Here is a 6,698-nt window from a genome sequence, read left to right on the forward strand (position 1 = left end):
CATTGTACAATATTTACACATTATTCATTTTTAAATTAGTCTAGCTCTGTCAAGTTTGTTCTTTATCATTGCTAGACAGACATTTTAAAGTCTTGCCATAGATTTTCAATCCGATTTAAGTTGAAACTTTAACTAGGCCACTCAGGAACATTCGATGTTGTCTTGGTAAGCAACTCCAGTGTATATTTGGCATTGTGTTTTAGGTTGTTGTCCTACTGAAAGGTGAATTTGTCTTCCAGTGTCAGAAAATGGACAGCAGACTGAACAAGGTTTTCCTCTAGGATTTTGTGTGTGCTTAGCTCTTATTTTAATTTTTTTATCCACCATGCTTGAAAATATGAAGAACGGTACTCAGTGATGTGTTGTTGGATTTGCCCCAACATAATGCTTTGTATTCAGAACATAAAGTTGATTTCTTTGCCCCATTTTTTGTAATTTTACTTTAGTGCCTTACAAGATGCATGTTTTGGAATATTTGTATTCTTTTCACTCTGCCATTTAGGTTAGTATTGTGGAGTAACTACAATGTTGTTGATCCATCCTCCGTTTTTTCCTCTCACAKCCATTAAACTCTGTAACTGTTTTAAAGTCACCATTGGCCTCATGGTGAAACMCCTGAGTGGTTTACTTCCTCTCCGGCAACTGAGTTAGGAGGACGCCTGTATCTTAGTGACTGGGTGTATTGATACACCATCCAAAGTGTAATTAATAACTTCATCATGCTCAAAGGGATATTCAATGACTCCTCCCATCTACCAATAGGTGCCTTTCTTTGCGAGGCATTGGAAAAACTGGGGTTTGTGGTTGGATCTGTGTTTGAAAATTYACTGCTCGACTGAGGGACCTTACAGATAATTGTATGTGTGGGGAACAGAGATGAGGTAGTCATTCAACATGTTTAACACTATTGTTGTCCATGCAACTTACTATGTGACTTCTTAAGCACATTTGTACTCCTGAACTGATATAGGCTTGCCATAACAAAGGGGTTGATACTTATTGACTCAATACATTTCAGGGTTTATTATTGAAAAAACTATTATATATATTTTTTTTTACATAATTCCACTTTGACATTATGGGGTATTGTGTGTAAGCCAGTGACACAAAATCTCAATTTAATCGATTCGGAGTGTTGCTAGCCTTTTACTCCACCCATTCCATTGGACACTATATGGTACAAATATAGCACTGAACAGGAAAAACGATTATCTGTGCCAATGTAAAAGTGAGGTGGGGAGTACTAAGTAGGGTCTGTAGAATCTATATATGGTATTATTTCTTGGGGGACTGATGTCTATATGCCCAGCAACACTTTCTACTCCACCCATTCCATTGGTCCTAAAGCAATACACTATAGGCCTATACACTGAGTATACAAAACATTAAGAACACCTACTCTTCCCATAGCATAGACTGACCAGGTGAATCCAGGTGAAAGCTATGATCCCTTATTGATGTCACTTGTTAAATCTATTTCAATCAGTGTATATGAAGGGGAGGAGACAGGTTAAAGAAGGATTTTTAAGCCTTGAGACAATTGAGATATCAATTGTGTATGTGCCATTCAGAGGGTGAATGGRCAAGACAAAATATTTAAGTGCTTTTGAACGGGGTATGGTAGTAGATGCCAGGCGCAATGGTTTGTGTCAAGAACTGCAACGCTGCTGGGTTTTTCACGCTCAACATTTTCCTGTGTGTATCAAGAATGGTCCACCACCCAAAGTACATCCAGCCAACTTGACACAACTGTGGGAAGCATTGGAGTCAACATGGGCCAGCATCCTTGTGGAACGCTTTCGACACACCTTGTAGAGTACATTACTTTTCTGGACCCCAATTCTCGGCGGTGCAAATAGGCCTTCTCATGAGTACTTCTTTAACTACCTACCACTACTTTCTGAATGAACCCTCTCCCATTTGTCAGGAGTCAACGTAAACACACAATTATTTGGAGTGGTAAGCCTGAATCCTCCAAAACTTCCATCATCTGACAAAACACATTTCAGTGTATCCGTGTTTTTTTTCGACGTCAATCTCTCCAGTTACATGCTGCTCACCTGATTCAGTTGTCATAGAGCTTACGATTTCCTCATCTGATAGACCTCTACCACAACATTCTGTCTCTAAGTGGTAGTATTCATTCCCAATATCTTGGGTGTCTGAAATTTGATTGGACTGCACACTTGACACTCCATCATATGAACTCTTTTGCTACATCAGGATGAAGATCAGAAGCAGGTTCTTTATCCTATAAAGAGTGTACATTTTGCATATTAAATTGGCAGTCTGAGGGTCTTCTCTGAGCAGTTGACTTTCCCTCACTTAAACTCTCTACATGCAATAGGTTTTTGTACCTGAGCTTTATTTACATTCTCTGTTTGTACAATTTTGTTTAATTTCACTTTGTCACCAGCAATAGAATTTATAAATGTTACCTCTATTCTTGTCCCACATATTCCGAAGATTTTGTGACACTACGTTTAGTGGCAATGGGTTTTCCAATTGGCCATTGCAAAGTTTTGGCAACTTCCTCCTAAAACTGAAAATCACATTTTCCATGCTGCTGCATAACATAATGCATTGCCATTGAAATAGCATGGTAATCTCCCCAAAAAATGGTGTTCCTTTTTGTTATTGTTGTGATTCTTAACTTTCTGATCCTCCCCAACATCCYTGCCACCTCCATACAATTTAGATTTCGTATTTGGTGGTTCAACAGCATTATTTTCATGTATCRTATGTTGTGTCAAATTATTATGATCTATGCATTTATCAGTATTGTCAACTCCACAGTTAACTCTATCACCACAGACAACAGCGTCACTATCAGTACAGTCAACTCCTAGTATAGCACTAGGTCCACCCTTTGCCTCCACCCATTACCAGTCCCTCCACAGATATATTGAATTTTTTGGACAAATCAAAAAGGATTTTCAAAAAAGCCTTTGACTCGCTTCCTGAAGTTCCACAGCCATTGGTTAGGCAGCACAAAAAGTTTACATCAGCAAGAGCAGGGCAGGCCAGGGCTCATGATTAAGATATCCATTGCAGTGTGTAATATTAGTCTAGCCTAGTTTTATTTACACCATCCCAGCTGTGAAAAAACTTGTAAAGGAAGTACATACATTTTTTTGAGTAAGAACGTCACAGACGCACAAATATCATAYCCCCAAGACATGCTAACCTCTCACCATTACAATAACAAGGGGAGTTTAGCATTTTGGGGAGGATATGATATTTGTGCACCTGTAACTTTCTCACTCACCATTATTCACAATTCATTCAGAACTATCTGTAAGTGTTTAAAAACATATTATATTCTTATTTACAATAAAAGTGAGTCTAAAATCGCAAAATACATGTTTTACCATTCATTTCTATTGGTCACAAAATAATCTGAAACACAACCAAAACGAACAGCAAATGTATCCAACAAGTTTGTAGATTCACAAGCTTGATGTAATCATTGCGTGCTAAGAATATGGGACCAAATACTAAACTTTTGACTACTTTAATACACATAAGTGAATTTGTCCAAATACTTTTGGTCCGCTAAAATGGAGGTTCTATGTACTGCTGTAATTTCCAAACGGTTCACCTGATATGGAAAATACCCTCAAATTAAATCTGACAGTCTAAACTTTAACGTCATAGTCATTGTACCATTTCAAAGTGCTGGAGTACACAGCCAAAACAACAACAACTGTGTCACTGTCCCAATACTTTTGGAGCTCACTGTAGATTTTACAGACCCTAGTGCAGGGTCCCCTGACCATCCCTGGGGCGGCAGGGTAGCCTAGTGGTTAGAGTGTTGGACTAGTAACCAAAATGTTGCAATATCGAATCCCTGAGCTGACAAGGTAAAACATCTGTTGTTCTGCCCCTGAATGAGGCAGTTAACCCACTGTTCCTAGGCTGTCATTGAAAATAAGAATTTGTGGCTGAATCTAGTTAATGATCCCTGTCCTAGTGAGTAATCCTAACCACACTGTATTGCATTGAGACCAATGGAGTGGGTGGAGTAGAAAGTGTTTCSTGGGCATATAGACATCAGTCCCCCAWGAAATAMTASCATATATAGATTCTACAGATCTTATTAAGTACTTCCCAGACCATTTTTACATCAGTACAAATAATAGTTTTTCCTGTATAGTTCTATATTTGTACCGTATAGTGACCAGGCACCTCATTTTAATATGTTTGACCACAGCAAAAGGCCCCATGAAATGACACCATATAGATTCTGAGTATTCCCAATTCCCAATCCCACTTTTACATCAGCACATAGWATGTTTTTTTCTCTGTAAGACAATATGTAATTTATAGGCCTACAGTGTATTGCATTGGGACCAATGAAATGGGTGGAGTAGAAAGGGCTGCTGACTATTTAGACCACGGTTATCCAGGAAATACACCAYATAGACTCTAGTGCTAGATCAATCGGGTCTGTAGAATGTTATCTTCTTTACATTCGTTTTCTTAAGCTACAACCATTTCTCAATGTGCTCCACCTTATAATATTATTTATTTTATATAAAGTAGTAATTGTCTTTAGCTGAGAATGTTTGTTTTTTTACATTGTGCACTATGAAAAGTTGAAAAAAAATATTGTTTTTGGATTATACACATAGCGTTTTACTACAGACTTTTATTTTGAAGGCAAAATCGGAAAACAGGAAGTCTTAATTTTGCTACCTGGACACTAAGGTTACTGCAATGCGCGCTCTTGGTGGTGCACGAGTAAACACATTTTCCCTATCGCCACCTGCTGGAGTGGAGTGTGAAAAGGTCCGTTAGGCTTCTGAGAATAGTCAGGGCGGTCGGGACCATTGAGTTATAATAAGGTCGGGACCCAGTGAGAAACCCCGTCACTAGTTAACTTACCGCAAACACAAAGTCTTTCAACGCCTGTTACGTTGGGTTACAATAAACCCCGCCCATTTCTTCTACCGGATACTGTTGTTCCCGCACAGACATGATCTCTGAGAAGCCAGCAAGAATAAGCAAGACCTAACAAGAAATAAGACCGTGACCTTGGCGATTATCCTTCAAAATAATAGTACCGCAATGAAGATGGTAAAAAGTAATCMAAAATGTAGAAATGTGTAACATTTTATCAGTGGTGGAAAAAGTGCTCAATTGTCATGCTTGAGTAAAAGTAAAGATACCTTAATGGAAAATGACGAAAGTAAAAGTGAAAGTCAACCAGTAAAATACTACTGGAGTAAAAGTATTTGGTTTTAAATATACTTAAGTATCAAARGTAAAAGTATAAATAATTTCACATTCCTTATATTAAGCAATGCAGACGGCATGATTTTCATGTTTTTCCGCCAGATCAGAGGCAATAGGGATGACCAGGGATGTTCTCTWGATAAATGTGTGAATTTAACCATTTTCCTGTCCTGCTTAGCATTCGAAAYGGAACGAGTACTTTTGKGTGTCAGGGAAAATGTATGGAGAAAAAGTACATTGATTTCTTTAGTAATGTAGTGAAGTAAAAGTWGTCAGAAATATAAATAGTAAAGTACAGATACCCCGAAAAAACAACTTAAGTAGTACTTGAAAGTATTTTTACTTAAGTACTTTACACCACTGCATTTTATTTATGTTAGCAGACTTAGAATTTAGTTTAACAATATCAAAAAATAAAAATAGATATGAGCCTTAATAGCACAAATACTATTATTGAAAGTAATTAATGAATAAAAAAATACTAAAGCTCTGAGCTCCAACAGTGCAGGTGTAAATGAAACAATAATACAAATAATAATACAATCTAAACAATACAATAATATATACAACCAGATAGTTATGGTAACAACAGTAATACAAATAGCAAAACATGATTTATAAGGCTACTATGAATAATAATAGTAATAACAATGTTAATAATATTATTATCATCATCATCATCATCATTATCACTATTATTATTATTATTATTATAATCAACCTTAGAAATACCATTTAAATACCATTTTTATTTAGCCCATTCATATTGCACAAYGTTCAGTAAGTTTTTCATATTGGACATACTGTACATATTGACATACATATAGTGTCGCAGTAAAAGAGGGGGTCCATTTTATTCATGAGCACCTCTAGTTTCCAAATCCCAGAGGAGCATCACTGCTCATTTTGCGGCCAATCAGTTTAAATCCAATAGTTTTTTTCATATTGGCCATACATATTTCACCATGCACAGTTTTCTGTACGATGTGTCGCAAAATGTGTATCCTCTGGGTGTAAACTCTGTGGATTTGGAAACTACAAGTACTTCCGAGTAGAATGGATCCCCCTTTTACTGTGACCCAACGTACAGGATTGATGTACAGTGTACAGTGTACAGTGCAATAAATTATACATACAAACAAAAAACATTGCCGATTTAGGTTTGAAAAAATAAGAAAGAAAGAAAGAAAATAAAATTGAATTGGGCCCATACAAATATTAAGCAGATGTTATTGCAGGTGTAGTGAAAATGCTTGTGTTCCTAGCTCCAACAGTGCAGTAATATCTAACAATACACACAAATCTAAAAGTAAAAGAATGGAATTAAGAAATATTAGGATGAGCAATGTCAGAGTCCGGAGTATAAATATGTATATATATGTGATGGGATGTATAAAGATTATGGAGAGTATGTGGATAGAATATGTAGTATATCTAAAGAATACATAGGATAAAATAGT

Source organism: Salvelinus sp. IW2-2015, linkage group LG13, assembly GCF_002910315.2.
Source record: "Salvelinus sp. IW2-2015 linkage group LG13, ASM291031v2, whole genome shotgun sequence".
Taxonomy (NCBI): Eukaryota; Metazoa; Chordata; class Actinopteri; order Salmoniformes; family Salmonidae; genus Salvelinus; species Salvelinus sp. IW2-2015.